The 23,300-nt window shown below is 41.8% G+C and overlaps 1 protein-coding gene and 1 non-coding gene across 4 annotated transcripts in view; one reads left to right on the top strand and one right to left on the bottom strand.

Moving 5' to 3' along the window:
- Positions 1-7,130: 7,130 nt before the first annotated feature.
- Positions 7,131-7,202, bottom strand: trnat-cgu (transfer RNA threonine (anticodon CGU)). The gene has a single exon. It is a non-coding gene; the product is annotated as a tRNA-Thr (tRNA).
- A 4,321-nt stretch (positions 7,203-11,523) lies between these two features.
- LOC115198550 (axin-1) overlaps positions 11,524-23,300 on the top strand; it is a 45,218-nt gene continuing 33,441 nt past the window's right edge. The window contains exons 1-2 of one of the 3 annotated variants that reach the window (XM_029760574.1): positions 11,524-11,865; positions 23,091-23,288. The gene's annotated coding sequence lies outside the window, so the exon portion shown is untranslated. Of the gene's footprint in view, positions 11,866-12,334; positions 12,550-13,043; positions 13,472-23,090; positions 23,289-23,300 lie in introns of those variants that run through there. The other 2 variants (XM_029760582.1, XM_029760590.1) reach the window with 2 other exon arrangements.

Here is a 23,300-nt window from a genome sequence, read left to right as displayed (position 1 = left end):
CAGCGCCTTCACAGTAAAGGAAGGTGTTTACGACTCCACAATCACATCTCACGATGCAAATGATTACAGTTTTGATTCCATAGGAATATAGGATATGTTTACAATGATATAGATGTGTTTATTCACTGATATTTTGAGAGTTTATTTAGATGGGCTTAGTTATAGAGGGTTCTCCTCCACTGATATTCTTATATGAATGCAAATACAACAATGAAATCCAAAATACTTTTGTTTCATGACCCATTCTGTAAAAATCATTCTGAATCCGTCATCAGTTACAAGGTAAAGGTGAAGAGAGCTAAATATCTATTCTGCTCACTCACAGTATATCCCACATAGAAGGAAGTGCTCTCCTGATAGCAGTAGCTACAGGCTTGTGGACATACAGAGAGCTTGATGGGTGTGAATGACCACTAATCACCTGTTTTATGTCTTAGCCCGCTTGCTGTGCAGCATATTTCATGAAGATGAGCAGAATTGCAAATGGCCTACTGAAAGTGTTCCTTTTAATCAAAATTTCTTTGGTCTTCATCTGTTCACCCTCATCTAATTTACAAAAAATGTTGGTAATCAAACTAAACCATCGGTTTGGTATTTCAATTAGTTGATCATGAATCCACAGCTGCTGTGACTGCACTACACTGTAAAATATTATTCAGGGACTTAGTAAATATTATCCCCAAAAATATTTGATTTTCACATACATATTCAGGTTTCAGGTTTTTCTTCAATATTTGTAATACCTTACTTCATTTGTATGTGTTCAAAAACATTACATTTAAAAATGCCAATTCAATTTAATATACAGTGTATAATTTACTACATTTTCATAATATTTACTCTCAGCTTAATAATTAAAACATTTTGCAACAACTTTCCGTGTGGCCTCGTTTTTAGAGGATTGTGGGTAATTCAAAATTGTTTGACTTTATAATACTTTTACACAACTTTATATATTTTTTATTTTTATTTCACCTTTATTTAACCAGGTAGGCAAGTTGAGAACAAGTTCTCATTTACAATTGCGACCTGGCCAAGATAAAGCAAAGCAGTTCGACAACATACAAAAACACAGAGTTACACATGGAGTAAAACAACATACAATCAATGATACAGTAGAAAAAAAATAAGACTATATACAATGTGAGCAAATGATGTGAGATAAGGGAGGTAAAGGCAAAAAAGGCCATGGTGGCAAAGTAAATAAAGTATAGCAAGTAAAACACTGGAATGGTAGAAATGTAATTTGAAGAAAGTTCAAAGTTCAAATATAAATAATATGGTGCAAAGGAGCAAAATAAATAAAATAAATAAATACAGTAGGGGAAGAGGTAGTAGTTTGAGCTAAATTATAGATGGGCTATGTACAGGTGCAGTGATCTGGGAGCTGCTCTGATAGCTGGTGCTTAAAGCTAGTGAGGGAGATAAGTGTTTCCAGTTTCAGAGATGTTTGTAGTTCGTTCCAGCAATTGGCAGCAGAGAACTGGAAGGAGAGACGACCAAAGGAGGATGCATGCTTCTGTGCTATGAGTTATAATGGATTATGCTGAACTGATATGAAAACCATCGGGCAAATTGACGTTCAACAATGAGACCACCCATTCAACAAGGTTACACAACTCTTAATGCCAGAGACACATGCAGCATCTTACAATGCCTGCAGTTCTACCCCCACTGACTGCTACTGGAATGCGCACTGTGTTCAACAATGGGTTAAAATGGCAAATAATCAAAGACATAAACAAATATTTGACATGATCACTGAAAGTAACTGATCAAAAAGATGAAGTAGATCTAACTGCTTTGGAATTATATATTATACATAGTAATACCTCATGTTGTAAATACTCAAAAAGCTGAGGCAAACAGTTTATTTAAAAAAAGTTTTTTTTACAGTGTATTCAGTGATTCCAGTCAGCTGGAATTTAACAGGAAAGTGATACACACACAGGGGCTGTGAGCAGACCTTGGTGCAAAACAACTTAATTGTGCACTCAAGGCCATCTGTGAGAAGCACAAATTGTAGGCATGACATTATGTGAACTCCCTACCAAAGGGCTTGTTCAAGCCAAGGAGATACATTGGTAATGTTAACACAAACAAATATTGAGCAGTGGCTTGTGTTTGTGTCACATGCTCTGAGCACTGAAAGAGTGTGTTCTAGCCTGTGCCTCAGGACTAGGATGGAACAATCTGGGCTTTGAAAGAAGACACGGCTCCTTTCTTTACAGGGAAATTCTAAGAAGTCAAAACTCCCCTGCGTTAATATTTTGAGGAATTTGAACGCCTCCTTACATGTTGTAATTGACGCAAACCTCTCACAATTGATATAAAGCCAATAACCATACTGAATTAGGATTTATGCAATGCAATCATTATTTATTCATCATTAGAAGTGATAACAATCTATAAAATTATAATTTGTCTCCTACCTACAGTACATGTAATACTATTTCTAAACATTACACTGTGGACCTAATTGCATATATGACCAATAAACAAAATACAGGTATAACCCTTTCTTTATCCTTAGGCATGAAATTAACAATTTGACAGAGATGTACACTCCCGTTCTAAAGTTTGGGGTCACTTAGAACTTTCCTTGATTTTTAAGAAAAACTATTTTTTTTGTCCATTAAAATAACATCAAATTGATCAGAAATACAGTGTAGACATTGTTAATGTTGTAAATTACTATTGTAGCTGGAAACGGCTGATTTTTAATGGAATTTCTACATAGGCGTACAGAGGCCCATTATCAGCAACCATCACTCCTGTGTTCCAGTGGCACGTTGTGTTAGCTAACCCAAGTTTATCATTTTAAAAGGCTAATAAATCATTAGAAAACCTTTTTGGAATTATGTTAGCACAGCTGAAAACTGTTGTTCTGTTTAAAGAAGCAATAAAACAGGCCTTCTTTAAACTAGTTGAGCATCAGCATTTGTGGGTTCGATTACAGGCTCAAAATGGCCAGAAACAAAGAATTTTCTTCTGAAACTCATCAGTCTATTCTTGTTCTGAGAAATGAAGGCTATTCCATGCGAGAAATTGGCAAGAAATTGAAGATCTCGTACAATGCTGTGTACTACTCCCTTCACAGAACAGCGCCAACAGGCTCTAACCAGAATAGAAAGAGGAGTGGCAGGCCCCGGTGCACAACTGAGCAAGAGGACAAGTACATTAGAGCGTCTAGTTTGAGAAACAGACGCCTCACAAGTCCTCAACTTGGCAGCTTCATTAAATAGTACCCGCAAAACACCAGTCTCATCGTCAACAGTGAAGAGGCGACTCCGGGATGCTGGTCTTCTAGGCAGAGTTCCTCTCTCCAGTGTCTGTGTTCTTTTACCCATCTTAATATTTTCTTTTTATTGGCCAGTCTGAGATATGGCTTTTTCTTTGCAACTCTGCCTAGAAGGCCAGCATCCCGGAGTCGCCTCTTCACTGCAGACGTTGAGACTGGTGTTTTGCAGGTACTATTTAATGAAGCTGCCAGTTGAGGACTTGTGAGGTGTCTGTTTCTCAAACTAGACACACTAATGTACTTGTCCTCTTTCTCAGTTGTGCACCTGGGCCTCCCACTCCTCTTTCTATTCTGGTTAGAGCCAGTTTGCACTGTTCTGTGAAGGGAGTAGTACACAGCGTTGTGCGAGATCTTCAGTTTATAGGCAATTTCTTGCATACAATAGCCTTCATTTCTCAGAACAAGAATAGACTGACGAGTTTCAGAAGAAAGTTCATTGTTTCTGGCCATTTTGAGACTGTAATCGAACCCACAAATGCTGATGCTCCAGATGCTCAACTAGTCTAAAGAAGGCCAGTTTTATTGTTTCTTTAATCAGAACAACAGTTTTCAGCTGTGCTAACATAATTGCAAAAGGGGTTTCTAATGATCAATTAGCCTTTAAAAATGATCAACTTGGATTAGCTAACACTGCGTGCCATTGGAACACAGGAGTGACGGTTGCTGATAATGGGCCTTTGTATGCCTGTGTAGATAGTCCATACAATATCTGTTTTTTCCAGCTACAATAGTCATTTACAACATTAACAATGTCTACACTGTATTTCTGATCAATTTTATGTTATTGCAATGGACAGAAAATGTGCTTTTCTTTCAAAAACAAGGACATTTCTAAGTGATCCAAAACTTTTTGAACAGTGGTGTATGTGGTCTACATTAGTTCATGTTTCAACTTTATTTGTCCCAGAGGGCAATTCGTTTTGCAGCAAGGAGCACATAAGACGTAGAAACATAAAAAAACACATATGAATCACAAAGATACTGAATGCAAAGGTAGTACATCCAATGCTAGTGCATTCGTCATGGATGGGCAGCCATCAATATAAATATATCAATATTAATGATCAACATTAGCACCAGCAATAGTACAAAGTAAAACCTAGATAGAAGTTAAGTACCGTATCAAATACATCAAGTCAACACCATCATCATCAAAAATATGCTGACCTAAAACTAAACATAAAAAATTATGATTACATTATCATCATCATCAACATCATCATCACCATCATCATGAGCCCATGTAATGGAATCCAAGACAATAAAGCTAGTTAGGACATTAATCCAAGGGCACTGTGAAATGTATAGAGGGGAAAGAGTTGGGTTAGTTTAATCTGATATATATTTTAGTTTAATCTGATATGTATTTTGGTTTAATCTGATTAATATTTGAGTTTAATCTGATATATATTTTAGTTTAATCTGATATGTATTTTGGTTTAATCTGATTAATATTTGAGTTTAATCTGATATATATTTTAGTTTAATCTGATATGTATTTTGGTTTAATCTGATAAATATTTTAGTTTAATCTGATATATATTTTAGTTTAATCTGATATGTATTTTAGTTTAATCTGATATGTGTTTTAGTTTAATCTGATATGTATTTTATACACCCCCATAAACACAACGATAGGAGATCAGTGCAAGAGCAATAAGGATTTTTAGGGGCATTATGATGGTGAAACTGAAACACAAGTGCCCCCAAAAGCCCCTCATTCTCCCTGCGGCGTTACATTTGAACTTCACTGGGCACCATTGCCTGCCACTAGTTTTACTATTTATTCTGTCCCAACATAATCACAGTATCATACAAACAAACATAAAGTTGGGCTAATTGGTTTTAAGATGAGAGGGTGAGTCACAGAAGCGGGACTTTGCGGGCCAGTTGGATTCTGATCAAACTCATCTCGCCCCCAAGATCCCGTGACTGAGATCACACTAAGGCCACCTGACATTCTCATACACATTACAATTACTTATGGATACAATATTACATCATCCTCAGCTTTTGTCCTGAGTTCCTTTTCAAAGAGTGCAGTTTGTGTGTAGGTTATTGTATAACTGACATTGGGTCTAGGTAAGGGTTTTGTCTGGCTATAAAACAGATAACACACTTCCACTCACTGTTATTGAGAACGTGTCAGTGTCAGCCTGCTATAATAATTAGTTAATCTAGCTACATCCTGCATGACCTACAATAAGGCTGATTTCATAAGAACAACAGCTTTACAGTAGCCTGTGTATTTTATACAAATGATGTGATTACTGATTATGCAATCCTTGAACATGTCCTTTCATAAACGACACACTTGATTAGCATCAAGCTGACATTTTTTTGTACAATAACTGGATTTTAACGTGCACATTAATATCATATTGCTGCAATATATCCCTCTGTATAGAATGTAAAACAGCATGTTTTAATATACAGCTCGTGTGTGCCTTTAGTGAATTCAGTGGGCGTTAGTTGAGTCCCAGACAGTGTCTGGTGGTCCCTAGAGAGTTCAGGTACTCTCAGACACAATCTGTCTGCTACTCTGAGAGCCCACCCCTTGAAAAAAACAGCACATTTAACACAACTAATCATGCATACCTAATATCAAAACAATAGCATTATCTAAACATTCACAGACTAGTTTAGCGTTCATTGCGCTATTCAAAATGATCAATAACATAGGCCTATAATTATTAGATAATCGAAGTGACAGCAATAAGAATTCCCCTCACACCTGCTGGCCCTCCCAGCCCTGGTAGACAGACGACATGACAGCCGCTCCGACCTCTCAAGCAAAACATCTTCCGTGTATCATGGATATAACGTCGCTTTAAACTTACCATGATAATATCAGACCAGTCAGCAGGATAGGGAGGAACGACTGTCTGATTTTATCTGTTGTTGTTTCTTTAAGTATCCGTGCTCCTAGTGGTGAGCTCAGCAGTGTCTGGCGGACTTGACTCAATGCATTAAAATAAAATCTCGATACCAGCGCCTCAAACATTGCTTCATGGTCACGCCACGAGGTAAGAGAGGCCGTGAAGGGGGTGATGCAGTCTCAAAAACAGACAACAGCAATATGGCATTTATCCAAATATACTTGTTTTTGTTGTTAATTATAGGCTGTTGGAATTCAGAAAACCATTCTAGGGGGGGTCGTATCAGAATCAGATATGGCGTTGTCCTGCGTTGTTTTCTGCAGCTATTGGGGGGATAGTTTGGCATATGCTAGGCCTACTGTCAATGGGATTATGAGTTTTATTTTCCTAAAAGTATTATACAAATATTGAAACTGGGAAATGCATTCCTCAAAATCCATGGAGCGTCACACTGTTTTGTGCGTTTATGGTGCCCAGAACAGGGCTCCGCGCGCGCCAAAAGGTTTTCACAATAAGATTAATGATGAAAGGGTTTGAAAATGCAGATGAAATGGTATGTAACAAAAACAAAACATTGCTTTGTTTTGTAAAATTCTTACAAAAGTCCCCATGTCTCTTTTAAAATATGAATATATTGCGCAATTTAGCACACTCATTTAGTCAGTTGCTGCCTATATGTCACGTTTCACTTTAAGGTACCTACAATTAGGTACTCATTAAAGGACAGATTGTATGGACGCATTAAAAACATTAGTCTTTGCTGCCCCCTATTGATGCTAAAGTAGTCCCACACAATGTTTCAAAAGTCATGTATGCAGTCGAAGTGAAAATCAACACAAATTTGACTGTTGTTGTGGCTAATCACGCTTTCTATTATAAATTATATTGGGAGTAGGGAAATGGTACATCGATTTTTGATTTAGCAGAAATGCTATTTATAATCTCCTAAAAGGCACGGACGGGGTTCGAACCCGCGATCTTCGGTTTACGAGACCGACGCCTTACCACTTGGCCACCGCGCCTGCGCTGGTTAGCGCATGAAAAAGTGTTCCATATCTCATGTAGACGAAGTAGTATGTGTTACACAGCTATCTCGTGGTGGCCTTATGCAGTTAAATTCCCCTGAAAAGGTTTAATTTAGAAATCTTTTTTTCATGGCTTATGCCGTGTGCATGTATTTTGGTCTATGTTCTACACTCAAACAATTTAAATTGGAAATAGGTAATGTTTTGTTTAAGACAGAAGTAACACAATTTCAGTTGAAAGGGAGTAGCTAGTAGGGCCCCTACCAATGCATGTCAAATATAATGTATTTTAGCATAGGCCTATTTAAATTAACTGTCACTTTGGAAGTGACATTTGGTGTGAGTAAAAAAAAAAAAATATGAGAAAAATAAAATGTTTTGCATGAACCACAGGGGGGGGCTATTACACTGCACTGTCTTTCAATACTTCCCAAGACTAGCTAGTACACACACGCACACACATAATTTATGCAATATACAGATCAATTAAAATTATTATTCAAACAGCTTTTTACATTTAAATTACCCTTCAAAAATGTGATATTCAATCAGGTTTTCATTGTTGCAGACATAGGACACATTTGTCACAACATTTAAAGAATGGCCCAGCTAGTAATGTAAAATGAATGTAATTGCGAATGGCCAAACATTTATATATTTTTTTTAGGTGCCGTGAAATATGTTGTTTTACAAAGTCAGCCATAGTATTACGGCGCCCTTGAATGCCTTGTTCAAGGGCACATTGACAGGTGTTTCACCTCGTCGGCTCAGGTATACAAACCAGCGACCTTCCGGGTTACTGGCCCAACGTTAACACGTCTGTAATTTTCATCCATCCAAACTGTGCTCAAAATACTTATTGAGGCCTAAACAGGAATGCAGAAACGACAAGACGCCTAAGCATAAATGCAATATAATCTGTGAGAAAAAAAATGTTTTGTTAACGGCAGTTTGTGTTCTATGCTGTTGCCGATGTGTTCTTAGAGGCACAGATGGTTTGGTCAGCAGAGTTACACTAGTTGTTTTACTGGGTCCTTTAATCTTCTCTGTCGGTGGGTTCTTTGACAGTGGGAGTGTGCTTCAGTCCTACAGCCTGGAGGGAGGAATAAACAAACACCTTTGGGAGAGAGAGAGAAAAAGAAAGAGAGAGAGAAAGGAGACAGACTGCTAGTGATGGGGGAGGGGAGAGAGGAGAAGGCGAGTCATGAGACAGGAAATGTAAGCGTGAGATGTATCCTTATTTTCAGACTGTTCATTGCAGAACACTGGGAACAGAATGACTAACATTCAAATTGAATTGCCTTTTCTAGGGGGGAAATGTTACGTTGTTACTGAGGGTGTATGGTTATAGAAATACAAATCTGTATTTTAGAATACTGCAGATATATTTGTGTTATTTCTGAGTCTACTGGGAAAATGCACCCCTGAAAAGGAACCTGGAGTTGAACTGCTCTACGGTATTGATACGGATAGTCAGTACATTTGTATTGCCTCTACATTTAGTGATACAATATGCATGAGTCTGGTGGAGCTCTCACTATCTTCTTCTTCCCCAAAACCTCAGAGAGAAATGCTTGCCTTAGGGCTTTCATTTGATCAGATATCCTAGGGGTTGTTTCAAAGGCTTTCCAAAAATGAATAAGACTCATTACCATTGGGAATGAGTCAGTGTTGAAAACCAACAGATGTTGTGGATGAAACCTTGACCTGCTTATCCCTAATCATCAGTACCTAGAGAGGAACAAAAGCTTGCTCTGTTTTATGTTCAACTATTCTTGAGGCTTGCTGGTGCTAACAATGTATTTATTAAACTAGTGTTACCTTTTATGCTTAGTAAGTATAGCAAGCAACTATACTAAGCCATATTTAAAACAAAAATGAAATCTAAAAGCATGCAATGAAAAAGACGAGTTGGGTTTAGTTTGTCTTTGCTTGCTACATCACGGCACAGGCATGGCCAACAAATAGTTGTAATTGTTTCGGAAGTGACATGAGCGGAGTGATTTGAGAAAGACAATGGAAATGCAATATGTCATGACGCAAATGTTCAGGACACAAATGGTTTGAATGAGCTCTGCTCCTACCATAGTGTCTATGACATACAGAATGTGTCAGTCAAGATTAGTTGTGGAGGGTGTCTATTGTTTGTTTCCGTGCTCGTTGTTTTGTTTGTGACTGAATTGTAGGTTGAGATTAAAAGTGACTGCAGCTGCTGGCTGCTACTTTGCCCCCTGTTGATCATCAGTGGAATTTCATTGTGCGGTTTATCTCAGGGTTCCATGTTCTGTAGTCTGGGGATGCTGATAGGTGCAGGGCTGCCCAGTTAGTGAAATGAGGTGAAAACAACACCAAGAGTAGGAGATTATTTGTTGCTTCACAAGAATTGTGAAATCCATAAATACAGGGTATACAGTGAAGCGTGGAAAGTTATGGAATTTGTGGATTACAATAATCATCAACCACAACCCAAAGCATTTCTATGAGGCCTAAATTATGCTCCTTGAGCTAAAAAACACTATTGTGAAAACAATTAAAATTGGTAACAAATCTGTAGCTCACTAACCAAATTCAGTATAAGAAAGTCACTTGTATAATGAGGATGGATCTTATTGCATTCAGTAGTGACTACCCACAGACGCCAATACATTTGAGTCATTCTTATTCAGAGTGACTGCACACATTTTTGTACTGGTCCCCTATGGGAATCAAACCCACAACCCAGGCGTTACAAGCGCCGTGCCCTACCAACTGAGCCACACAGGACCCTCAGTCAACATCTATTCCACGTTGGTTCAACGTAATTTCATTGAAATGACACGGAAACAACGTTGATTCAACCAGTGTGTGCCCAGTGGCTAGAATCAACAAACACAGCAACACACAAGTTAAGTTATTCTTACTTTTCTGCTCTGCCAGGCCCGTATTATAAATGCCAAGCGCATACACCTGCCTATAAGATCCAGAATATATCACACTCTCCAGTAGCCAGAGCTCAAGGTTCTGTCCAGAGCTCAGTTGGTACAGAAAATGAGGCTCTGGCTTTGGACATCCTGATCCACACAGGAGGACCTTCATCCTTCTAGCAGTCATTACCAGCCATATCCATTGCACTTCTGTTGATAGGATTTTGTTCAGTGACTTTAACTAGGCTTTACTGCCCATTATGGATGAAGAACAAAGGCCGCAGAACATCTAGGCTTTATAGTAAAGAACAGGTATCCGTGGCATGCAGAATGAAGGGGAACATTTGAAATGAGACTGAAACAATGGTGCCTGCTCTCGTGTTTGAATCTTTATGACAAGAAATTGTATCCCTGAAACTAAAATAGTATGGAGTTTGTAATGTCATACAGCATTGATTTTGTGCCCAGAACAACTCCGTAAATCCGTAAACAGAATCGTAAATCAATTCAGTTGTAAACCCTGAGAGCTATTTCTTAGTCTGAAATTACATCATTATGAGGCATTTTTATTCATGTGGTGAATCACCAAGAAACTCACTTTCTCCCTCCGAGAATAAGGCAACTATTTAATGTAGCTATCTTTTTAATAATGCATTGCTCCTTGTTATAGACACACTGGCCAAACTGCTCTTTTATAAGCAGCGCTTGTTTTTCTGTTCGTGAGGGGAAATACAGGAGTGAGCGTGTCCATGAAAACACAGTCAGCTTCAAATGAGAAATCCACCACTATGGAATATTACCTGATACACGCACAGAGTACAATATAAAACACTTGTGTGGCTAGAAGTCGTAGCACTTGTAGTTTATTTTGTCCAAACTGAGGTCTTTGAGTGTTTGTCTAAGTGGTCATACAATGTGGATGTCTTCATTTGTGTACGTGGCGGGGTAATGTTTGCTTTGTATTTTTGCCGTAGTGGATCTGTTTGACGAGTCTCTCTGATGTAGTGAGGACGTCATAGTCAGAGAATGTGCAGAGAATGCTGGGAGGTGGCAATACGAACAAAATCAAACACAATATAGAGAGGACAATATGTTCCTAACACACCCATGTAAAATGTGCATCTACTATAATGGTCACTTCCACCAAATTAAAGATTTGTAGACTGTACTTTGGCTCTAGATTGTTTTTCTTCTCTAATCCATCTGTTCAGGTAAAAATAAACGTCAGGCGAAACTTTCGATCAAATTTCCTCTCTGTAGGTCTGTGTTCCCCTGGGGGAGCGTCAGAGAGAATCTGCAGGATAAGAAAAAAATAAGACAAAATCCTTGTGTCCATGACAACTTACTGCGAGGTAAATAAAATCTTTCTCCCCAAGCCAGGACTTGACTGCTCCAACATCTCACCCCTCCCAAACATTAATCCTGGCTCTCCTTGATACCACTGGCCAGCTGTTTGTCCTGTGCTGCTCTCTTCTTTTTAAGAGTTACATGTCTTTGAGTGTTGTAGCTTCTCTTGTTTCTATTACAGATGCTGGCCAATGTGCCCGAAGGAGCGAACAGAGAACCACTGAAATCAAGCGAAAATCTGAAAGTAAAATTTGTGTTAGTGTGGCGCAATCAAGGCAAATGCAAGTGGCAGGCGACACCATGGATGTTCGTTGGGGTAATGTGAATGGAAAATCGGTCATTGTGGGAAGGGTTTGCTAAATCTGACCCTGGCTGCTACAAGACAAGCAAGTGTGAAATTCATATGAAAGGTAAGCAGCTAATAACGCTATACAACAAAGGCAATATCATCTCTCGCCCTTTTCCCCAATGTTCTTTTCACTACTCTCATCTGCTTATACCTCTTCTCAGTGGCTGTTGTGTGTTTTGTGTCATTTCGCAATCCTCACTATCCATTAAACACATGCTAGCTTTGATCTAAAAAGAACCAAACTTCAGGTTTTATAACAAAGCACAGCTATTTCCACCACTCTCCATGGCTAGAGAGTTCCTTTTTTAATCAGACTGGATAAAACCAGACTGGATTGCGGAAGAGGACTCCGTTCAGCTTTGTTTGTTCAAAGCCACTTTCATTTTTGTAATTGTCACCCCTAAGTCTCATCACAAACTGTGATCATACCCGCTAATAGTAAGTGGGCTATTTCTAATGTTTACCCAGCAATTAGGAGCAAATCACTCATGCCTGCGGGGTCTGTTGCTATAGTTACAATAGGATTCTGCAGACTATCATCTGGTCCTCGCATCCTCCAATGGGGTTGCAGTGAAGAAGCTGCAACATGAAGTAAAGATGCACATCTTTCAGCAATCCACTAGTAAGAAACAGAAACAGGTTCATGAGTATAAGAAAGTAATCTAGAGTGGCAAGCAGGCGACTGCGCCCAGTCATGGCGGACCAGAGAAATCAGAACCGACGACACACTCAGCAGGAGAGCCAGGTGAGAGCATCGACCATTTTGAGTCTTAACTGGTTATTGCACGAAAAAAGTACTTTACGGAACAAACAAAAAACTGTGACAGTAAACAAGATTAGCCTTAAAATCGAGTCTCCGACCATAAAAGAGCGAAACGAGTCATGTGAGTGGGGTGTCAAAATGGATGAAGAGCATTGTCGGGATGAAAGCAAAAAAAATGTAGTCTAAGGCCTCTCAGAATTGTTTTGGTTTCAAATGGTGCGATCATAGAACTCCAGCTGAGCCCTTGTTTACTTACGATATGTTTTTTTTGCTCTCGATTTTTGTACATCGGAAGAACAACAAAGTCGGATTGGTTGGATCAAGCGTTTGTGTCTCTAATACCTTTGTTATCCGTAAAATATGTGACTGAGACTGTACGGGTGACAACAAATTGGCCTAGATCAATCAAAGTCCTCTAAATCTCATTACTCGGAACATCTGACAGAAAGATGTATTCAATAGACTCTATTGAGGAGCTTTGAATTCGGCCTTCCACACATCAAAGGCCTCAGTGCTGAGATACATTTTTGTTTGGAATCGCTATTTTTGGGGAAAAAACTAGAAATGTGGTCAGTGAATGTGCGGCGAGGTAAAGGAGAGCGGCCAATGCTGCTTGTTTTGAGCTTCCCCCCTACCAGGCGGCACATGAGCCTGTCGATATGGCGGTTTGATGTCCGTCAGAAAAGAAGAACCCCCACAACAATCACAGAGGGGGCCGGGACGGAGAGACAAGAACAGAGTAAGAGAGGGGAGAAAAGAAAGAACCATCGACAGATGAACTCAGTTGTGATTAAAGATGGCGGCTCTGCATACCGCAGACTGCGTAGCGCGGGACGTGATCCATAGCAAGACAATCGGAGCAGTCTGCATTTCAGCAGAACAAAAACAAGCATCGCGTAACAAGGTAAATTCAAATGGAGGTGGTAGTTATGCTGTCTGCACAGCTTTGAACCTTTGGCTGCTTTTGCATTGTTTATCGCTCCATTTCTTTGTCATTTCGAAACAGTTTCCGTTTTTTCTTTCCCAGATGATCTTGCTACTGTCACGGACCTCCTTGTTTGCCAAGGCAGAGCACATCAATTGTTTTGACTGCTTGAAGTGCATCCCAAGCCCAAAATACTGGGCATAATGACAAGCTTTCATGCCTAATTTCATGTGCATTTGTCCAACCCAACAGATCTTCTATGATCAGAGGACTTTCGCCATTGGGTGCATGGCCACCGCTGCATGTCACTTCAGGGTTCCATTCCATAACAGACAAAAAGCAGCCTGAATATGTAGTTATATTATATGCATGTTTCGAAGAGTAGAAACTATAAGTAGTAATATGAACTCAAGACGGAAAATCATTTAATCCTATGTGCTTAATCCACCCTTGGGTTTGTTAGTCACGATATATTCAGCAATGACAAAGAACATCAGCAGGACTCCAGAATACATTTTCTGGTAGTCTTTTGGGTATTGCTCTTTTAAGACGTTCAAACACTAAAAAGAGCAGCATGTCAATACACCAAAGAGACACTCTTTCTTTTAAGTCCCTTCTATTCAAGTAGCTTAATTATTCTTAACCAAAGCTTGACCAAAGCTTGCACTGTGGTTCACTATCCGCAGCTGAAAAAAACCCTCAGCCGCTGAAAACATTTGTGGGTGTTTTATTTCATTGAGTCTTGTTCCATACTTTTTTAATGAGAACCTTGAGACAAATAGATATTTTTTATCGCTTTTGTTCTTATGCAAACTTCATTTTTTGTGAGTGACTTGAAAACTACTGGTTTTGAAACATGATACCGCCTTGTGTGTACAAAGAAATAGAGCATTCATTTTAATGTATAGATGGGCTATTGTCAAGTGAAGAGGCCTCACCAGAGATAAGCCTATTTCAAGCAAGGCCTACAAGGGAGTGAAAATCCACATTGGCAGCTGGAACAAAAGGCAAATGAAAAGAAGAACTGGGGATGTATTAAGTTGTTAAGATTATTCTATGAAAGGAAGCTTGCATCATTCAATTAGATGATTGCAGATGTTTTGTTGTTGATTGCCATCATTTTTTATCCTGTCACAAAGGAGAGGAAACACAAAACATTCTGATGAATGTGCTTTTTAATTCTTCGTCATTAGTTTTCATTGTCTGTATTTTAACCTCAGAACCCCATCATTTATCTTGGTTATCCTGATTCAGGCCAATGATATTGCCAACAAATTAATAACATCAGGTGACAAATGTGAAATTAAGGATTTATTCATGTTTATTAAGAAATAATGACGGTGTATCCATTGTATGTATGCTTCGTCCATCCATCTCTGCATCTTAAAACTGTTCCTAGTGCAGCTAGAATGGTGGTAATTACTATATTTACAGTAGTATTGAGTCAATGCCTATTTCAAAAGATCTCTTTACAGCCAACAGTGGTTCTCCAGAGCAGTGTGAAAGGAAGTCAAAGGAACATCTGCAGGTCGCATTCTGTTCCCTCTCAATCTCAGTCGGCCGTTATGGCTGTCATTGCCTGTTTATTGAAAGCTTGAGCTGCATATTATTCAGTCACAGCCACTGAAATAGTTGGAACAGATCTTGAGCATTTTGAATGGGTACATGAATTAGTGACATACAGCTGAGAGATCGGAATGTCTTTTGTCTTCGTTCCTGCTGATTAGGATGTAGGAGTGATTGTCCAGCATGTCCTCAAAGGAAGTAAGAAACTCCAAAATAAAAAGCAATGAATCAAGCAAGTGTAAAGTACATGTGCACAGTATCCTAAACCGGGTCGTAAATGCCATACACAAAATAGGAGTTTATGTGTCTGGACTTTTGGCAAAGTGGTATATAGCATGTTGGGTTGGCAAGCACCATGTAAGTACAGATCCCATTCTCAATACTATCCACATTTCTACAGCAGTGAATAATGTGTGACATATTGAAGTCATTTAGAGAAATAACTCTGCAAAGTCAGTAAATTATCCCAAAAAGGAGTGAAATTGCAAAAGAAAGGCATGCCCGTTGTTGCTTCATTACATTTCATGAGCTGTTATTCTGGGATGTGACCTTTAACATAGTCACTGTGAAACTTGCACATTGGTCGTTTTTCCCCCTCACCAATGAGACTTTACTGTCTTTAAGCAAACACAGCTCTCAGATGTGCAAATTAGATAAAATGGGCAGGCCCGTGGGAGAGCCCTGAGATTTATTTTGGATTTACAGGAAATGTGTCTGGAAAATGAGAAGCTAAGCAATCTTAAGGAGAGCAGGTGAGGAGGAGGAGAAGAAATTGAAATACCACTTGCTATGCAGAAAGCTCATTTAATTTCATCATGGTCTAAGACAGTGCATGAATTCCCTGCATGGCCCAGGCTCCATTCTTGTGTGATATAACTCACTGGAGGGATCCCTGTAGAAGCATTTTCATCTACTGTAGGTGAGCAGATGGCTGGGTCACAGACAATGGAGAACATGAAAGACACCTAGAGGCCTGGTTTTGTCACGATCGTCGTAAGAACATTCAGACCAAAGCGCAGCGTGAGATCGGTTCGACATTTTATTTGAAGTGAACCGCACAAAAAACAAATAAAGAACAAACGAAACGTGACGTTCTGGAGTGCTCACAGGCAACTACACATAAACAAAACAAGATCCCACAAAACACAGTGGGGAAATGGCTGCCTAAATATGATCCCCAATCAGAGACAACGATAAACGGCTGCCTCTGATTGGGAACCATACCAGGCCAACATAGAAATAAAACAACCTAGATTACCCACCCTAGTCACAACCTGACCTAACCAACATAGAGAATAAAAGGCTCTCTATGGTCAGGGCGTGACAGTACCCCCCCTAAAGGTGCGGACTCCTGACGCAAAACCTGACTATAGGAGAGGGTCCAGGTGAGTATCTAGTGTCGGTGGTGGCTCCGGTGCGGGGTGAAGTACCCACTCCGCTCGCGGATCCACCAGCATCGGTGGCAACTCTGGTGCGGGACTTTGCCCCCGCCCAGACCACGGGTCCGGCCATGGAGCCAGGTAGAACGTCGTGCCCGGACTGGGCCTCGGCGCAGAGGCGGACCCCGGCCATGGAGCTGGGTTGAACGCCGAACCCGGACTGGGCACTGGCGCCGAGGAAGGCTCCGGCCATGGAGCTGAGTTGGCCGCCGTGCCTGGACTGGGCACCGGCGCAAAGGAAGGCTCCAGCCTTGGAGTGGGACTGGACGCCATGCCTGGACATTGGCGAAGAGGAAGGCTCCTGCCTTGGAGCTGGACTGGATGCCGTGCCTGGACTGGGCACCGGCGCAAAGGAAGGCTCCGGCCTGTGGACCGTCGTAGGAGATTCCAGACTGTGGACCGTTGTAGGAGGTTCTGGACTATGGACCGTCGCAGGAGGTTCCGGACTGTGGACCGTCGTAGGAGGTTCCGGACTGTGGACCGTCGTAGGAGGTACCGGACTGTGGACCGTCATAGGAGGTTCCGGACTGTGAACCGTTGGTGGAAGCTCTGGACTGTGAACCGTCGCCGGAAGCTCTGGACTGTGACCCGTCGCCGGAAGCTCTGGACTGTGACCCGTCGCCGGAAGCTCTGGACTGTGACCCGTCGCCGGAAGCTCTGGACTGGGAACCGTCGCCGGAAACTCTGGACTGGGGACCGTCGCCGGAAACTCTGGACTGGGGACCGTCGCCGGAAGCTCTGGACTGGGGACCGTTGCCGGAAGCTCTGGACTGGGGACCATTGCCGGAAGCTCTGGACTGTTGATACGCACTGGAGGCCTAGTGTGTGGAGCCGGTACAGGTGGCACCGGACTGGTGACACGCACTTCAGGGCGAGTGCGGGGAGCAGGCACAGGACATGCCGGACTGGGGAAGCGCACTGGAGGCCTGATATGTGGGACTGGCACAGGTTGCACCGAACTGGTGACACGCTCTTCAGGGCGAGTGCGAGGAGCTGGCACAGGACGTACTGGGCTGTGGAGGCGCACTGGAGACCTGGTGCGTAGGGCTGGCACAAATCGTACTGGAACAATGACACACTTCGCACGGCGAGTGCGGGGAGCTGGCACAGGACGTCTGGGCTGTGAAGGCGTACTGGAGACTTGGTGCGTAGAGCCGGCACACATGGTACCGGACAAATGATACGCTCCTCAAGGCGAGTGCGGGGAGCTGGCACATGCCTGGACATCGGCGCACCAGTCCGGTGCCACCTGTACCGGCTCCACGCACTAGGCATCTAGTGCGCATCAACAGTCCAGAGCTTCCGGCAACGGTCCCCAGTCCAGAGCATCCAGCGACGGTCCCCAGTCCAGAGCTTCCTGCGACGGTCCCCGGTCCAGAGCTTCCGGTGACGGTCCCCAGTCCAGAGCTTCCGGCATCGGTTCACGGTCCAGAGCTTCCGGCGACGGTTCACGGTCCAGAGCTTCCGGCGTCGGTTCACGGTCCAGAGCTTCCGGTGATGGTTCACGGTCCAGAGCTTCCGGCGACGGTTCACGGTCCTGAGCTTCCGGCGACGGTTCACGTTCCGGAGCTTCCGGTGATGGTTCACAGTCCGGAACCTCCTACGACGGTCCACAGTCCGGAACCTCCTACGACGGTCCACAGTCCGGAACCTCCTACGACGGTCCACAGGCCGAAACCTCCTACGACGGTCCACAGGCCGAAGCCCTCCTTTGCGCCGGTGCCCAGTCCAGGCACGGCGTCCAGTCCAGCTCCAAGGCTGGAGCCTTCCTCTGCTGCGCCGGTGCCCAGTCCATGCACGGCGTCCAGTCCCGCTCCAAGGCCGGAGCTTTCCTCTGCGCCGAGGCCCAGTCCGGGAACGGCGTTCTACCCGGCTCCATGGCCGGACCCGTGGTCTGGGCGGGGCCAAAGTCCCGTACCAGAGCCGCCACAGATGCTGGCAGATCCGCGAGTGGAGTGGGTACTTTGCCCCGCACCGGAGCCGCCACCGACGCTAGATGCCCACCCGGACCCTCCCCTATAGAGTCAGGTTTTGCGGCCGGAGTCCGCACCTTTGGGGGGGGGGGTACTGTCACGCCCTGACCATAGAGAATAAAAGGCTCTCTATGTTGGTTAGGTCGGGGTGTGACTAGGGTGGGTTATCTAGGTTGTTTTATTTCTATGTTGGCCTGGTATGGTTCCCAATCAGAGGCAGCCCTTTATCATTGTCTCTGATTGGGGATCATATTTAGGCAGCCATTTCCCCACTGTGTTTTGTGGGATCTTGTTTTGTTTTTGTGTAGTTGCCTGTGAGCACTCCAGAACGTCACGTTTCGTTTGTTTGTTTATTGTTTTGTATTTGCTGAAGTTTCACTTCATAATAAAGATGTGGAACGCTACGTACGCTGTGTCTTGGTCCAGTTCTTACGACGATAGTGACAGGTTTAGGTTACCTTATCATCTTCGGCAGCTGTGAATTGCAGCACAGGAACTCAAGTGCGCCATAGCCCATAGGTGGCAAATCTTTAAGCTGCTGTTAATTCAGATATGAACATTCTGACTTCTGGTCGATGAGACATAAATAAAGATGGAGTATTCCATTGCGTGTGCCTGTTCGTTCTATTCACTTGTAACACAATGGATCTTAGTTCAGTGAATATCTGACTATGGGCTCAATTCAATCAAGCTCACATTGCAGTAGCATAAACATGCTTTTCCACACTAGGTCCCCCCCCCATACAGGTAAATGTTTACAATTTTCAAAACAAGACTTGTAGTCTTTGGTGGAGAAAAAAACAATACAATTCTATGTCCGGTCTGATTGAATCCCAAGTTTTACTTGGATTTTTCCACTAATGCTAAAAGGCCTCATGTTAAATTATAACTCAATTCATAACACGTACTATGTTGACGGTAAAGCAGTAGGATGATTAAGTGTCCATAAATATTCTCTTGCAATAAAGCAGTTTGGTATTTTGCATGCACAGCACAGCAACTTTGTAAACCTTGCACTTTGCACACCACATGCATACAATATGTTGATAGTGTACCAACAGATAATACATATTACTTGGACCGGTACAATGAATTGAAGGAATCGTCCATGCGCATAATATAAACATTGCATTATTGTACCCAAGGGTTTGTCTCCTGATAATTCAGAGAGGAAGACAAATTAAAGCATAGCTGAAACCACGATATATTCCTCTGTATTGCATCACTTTGTATTGTTCCATGTGTACAGAAAAATCGTCAACATTTGAGACATAATTGAACAAAGGGATTCAAAAGGAAATCCTTCTTATGTACAGTATATGTCCCTGTTTGAGGAGCTAACTACCACCATGATGTAATGATGTCAGGTTAATGTGTAACGTAGAGGGTATGATAGGGTTGGGATTACCACCCTGAACGTTGTATCTGATGTCCTGACCTCCTTACTCATGCTATGCTCTAGCTCTGCTACATGCAATGATAGGATCTTTTACCATTTAACTGTTTGTTGATCTCAAAGTGATTATATTACAAGCACCAAAAGGCAAAATTTTTCCAATTATACTTATGAGAATAATGTGTAAGATTGTTATGTGAAGTTATGTGAATACTTATAAAGTAAGTGACATCATTAGTTACAAGTGGAGATAGTTGGATGGCATGGTGTCAATAGGAAAGAGAGAGCAAGTGCTTGGTTAATGAATGTGTTTTGTTTGGTTAGATAATAATACACTGCAGTGGATGACATCGTTGTACACTATGGGATCTATTTTGACAAACTAACCTCTAACATAAATCTAAGCGCACTCAAGTTGTGGGTGTGTCAGAAATATTTTTGATATTTTGACAGCGGGAATTATGGGCGCAAGTTGTAGGTGTTATGAGGGCTTGACCACTCACTGGCCAATGAAAAACTGCTCCGAAGCTTTTTGTGGTTGCTTTAAATTGTGTTTTTATGGTGTTTGGTGTTCTGTTGTCATAAACTCCGGCGGGAGAAAATGGATGTTCGTCCTATCCGTGAAAGATAGGGCTACTAGTTTATTAAATAGCATAGAGTATAAATAACATACAGTAGTAACCCTATAATAGTCCTAGTTATAACAAATGTTTATGTATCTAAATGTTCATATGCCTTTTAAAAAAGGTAATGTCCTTCAACATGGGAATGTTGCGTTCAAATTTCGGTAGCCTATAGCCCAAATTGTATTGCATAACCGAACAATAGACATTGCCTACCAAACGTTATAATAAGATGAGCCTACCTTCGCAGTGATATGGCCTGTATGGTGACTTTGCCATGTGAAGAATTGTACAGGTAAACAAACAAACAAACAAACAGTCAAATATTAGTCTCCCTATAGGCAGAGGGGTGGGTTGCCTTCCACAATGTATCCACCGAGGGTCGGGGTTACCAGACTATGCAAATATTAATACAATAGCGGATTCAGCACTACGGACAACAAACAGAATTCCTGTGATTTGACATCAGCAGAGGGCAGTGGAAGATTAATTTTTCAACAAAATGATAAACGAGAAACAAGCAGACTTTTTAACAACTTCATGTTTTTAAATAGGCTTCCTACACATAACTACTTGATGTTTCTAAATAGGCTTACTGACATCTTTCATTCAATGGGCATCACACGTGTCTAAAGTTTTTTACAGGAGCTGGACATAAATATCATCCAAAAACTGCTCCCAAAAGTGATATTTTAATATAACATTGGTGATATGCAATTCTATTGATTAGGATACTGGGTGCCCCCGCAGGCTAAATCCATGCCATAGACAACAGCCATACTGCTAAGACCAGCTTTTGGTCTGTCTTTAATATCCCCGCAGCGCTGCCTGAAATTGGCACTTTAGCGCACGTTTTTAAGGACACACCTCAAATATTTCCACCCCTCCCACCTCAGCGTAAGCGAGCTGATATAAGACAGGTAAATTGCCGACCCTGGCTCAATTGTTTGAAAAGATCAGAGTGCCTGCTTTGAAATTGCAAAAATATTGTGCATTTGAGAATTGCGCTGGGTTAACGGCAGCCGAAAATAGAGCCCTACACCTTTACGAAGCTGTCATCGTGACATGTGCTGTGTCACGTACCATTCTGTTCCTTAGCTGGGTTTATGGTCTGGGATGCCCTTGAAAGCTAGTTAATACCACTTGAGACAGACTGTGACATGGTCTCATGATTTTAAAGGTCAAGGAGAGACCGTTAAACTCCCTAAGTATATGGTAATGGTGGTACGTAAAAATCTCTTGCCACCCCAAACTTTATGTGTACCCCATCTTTATTTTTGTTACTGTACTGTGCTTTCCTTTGCATATTAACTGTATATTCCAACCAAACCTTGAAAGGCAGATGACAAGATTTGCCATACCTGCAAAGCAAATGTGATTTCGTATAACACAATGGTTTGTTGAACCTTCACTGTACCTTTGCTGCTGAGGAATTGGCATTAGTCAGAAAGTTAGACTGATGCCGGTTATACTTGTGATTACAAACTCAGTGGAGTTTTCCTTATTCAAACTTGTTCTGACGGCAGCTCTGCCTTGAGGGCAGGACAGAAGACAGCCCTTACTGTCAATAACACACCCACCCTTCACTAGCTTGTCAGCTGCCTTGTAGAGGGGGCAGGTACTAGCAGCCTGCACCTGTCATGTCATTTGTCAATCAGTCCCAAGGCCAATCAACAGGTAGCTGATTGGCATCTACAGCTGCCAGTCGCAATCCCTACACATCATAGTAGAGGAAAACTGCCAAACACAGCTGTCAAATGATTCTAATAGTTTGCTCTATGGGGGGGAACATGATGTCCATACGTTATGAGCAGACATCGATATAATGTAAAATGGACGTGCCACAAGCCAAATAAAATTCATGTAAAGGGTTAACGATTATTTGAAGGCAGCGTCAATGGCTTTATGTAATACTTTATGCAAGACTAACCAGAATTGCAAAGGTAGTTCCTCAATCTGTGTAAATCGTATCCATTCGCTTGGCATTACGCCCAAACTTCTCCGTTTTTTTCTCTTGCTGGTGAGCTGGTGTTGAGCTGAATTGGTATTCCCTGGAATCCCGGAGGCCTGGGGTTTGTTCGCCGTGGGGGGCCCAGCGATCAAAGCCAGGGCCCAGGAAGAGGGCTGTGTGTGCAGCTGCTGATGGCATCTGATGGGAGATCTGCTCTGCCGTTTCCACTCAATTGGGGAACACTGCTACAGACCTTGTGCTATTATTCACCAGGTTATGTTAATGTTGAAATAGACCCTTATCTGGATGACAGTGCTACATAGCTGAGAAATATTGAAATAAACAGTCTTGAGTTAAAAAGGGGTAGGGGGCTTCTGCACAGCAGTACATCTCCTTCAAGGTGCTGTTTCTGGCAGGTTTTAGATATTATTTTGAGATGCTGGTTTATTCTCTAAATAATGGCAAAAATGCATTTGATGTTTATGCATTTCTTCAATTTCTATTTGAGTGAGGTGTCAAAACTTTTAAAAATGAAAGCACAAGTAAAATTTTCATTGGCATTTCACATCCTCAGAGCATTGTTGTCAAATTGAAAATATTTTATATTTGGTGATAATGCAACCAAATGTTTTCTTGTTCCTCTGTTTCAGAACCGAATGGATAAAAAATACATCCTGGTATGGCAAGATTCTCCATGGGCAGGCACCTTCATTTTGCTAGTATTGAGAGAGATGTTGTCTTTACCGGCACCTGATTTATCCAATGAGATTGCAATGGGAGCCTCAGCAAATGGGTGTCAAATTGGAGGAGAGAAATCCATTAAACAATGGAGTAACGTTTTACTAAAGGTAAGGCATGTT

Source organism: Salmo trutta, chromosome 1, assembly GCF_901001165.1.
Source record: "Salmo trutta chromosome 1, fSalTru1.1, whole genome shotgun sequence".
Taxonomy (NCBI): domain Eukaryota; kingdom Metazoa; phylum Chordata; class Actinopteri; order Salmoniformes; family Salmonidae; genus Salmo; species Salmo trutta.
The sequence above is the reverse complement of the archived record's forward strand: the minus strand, read 5'-3'. Positions and strand labels throughout refer to the sequence as shown.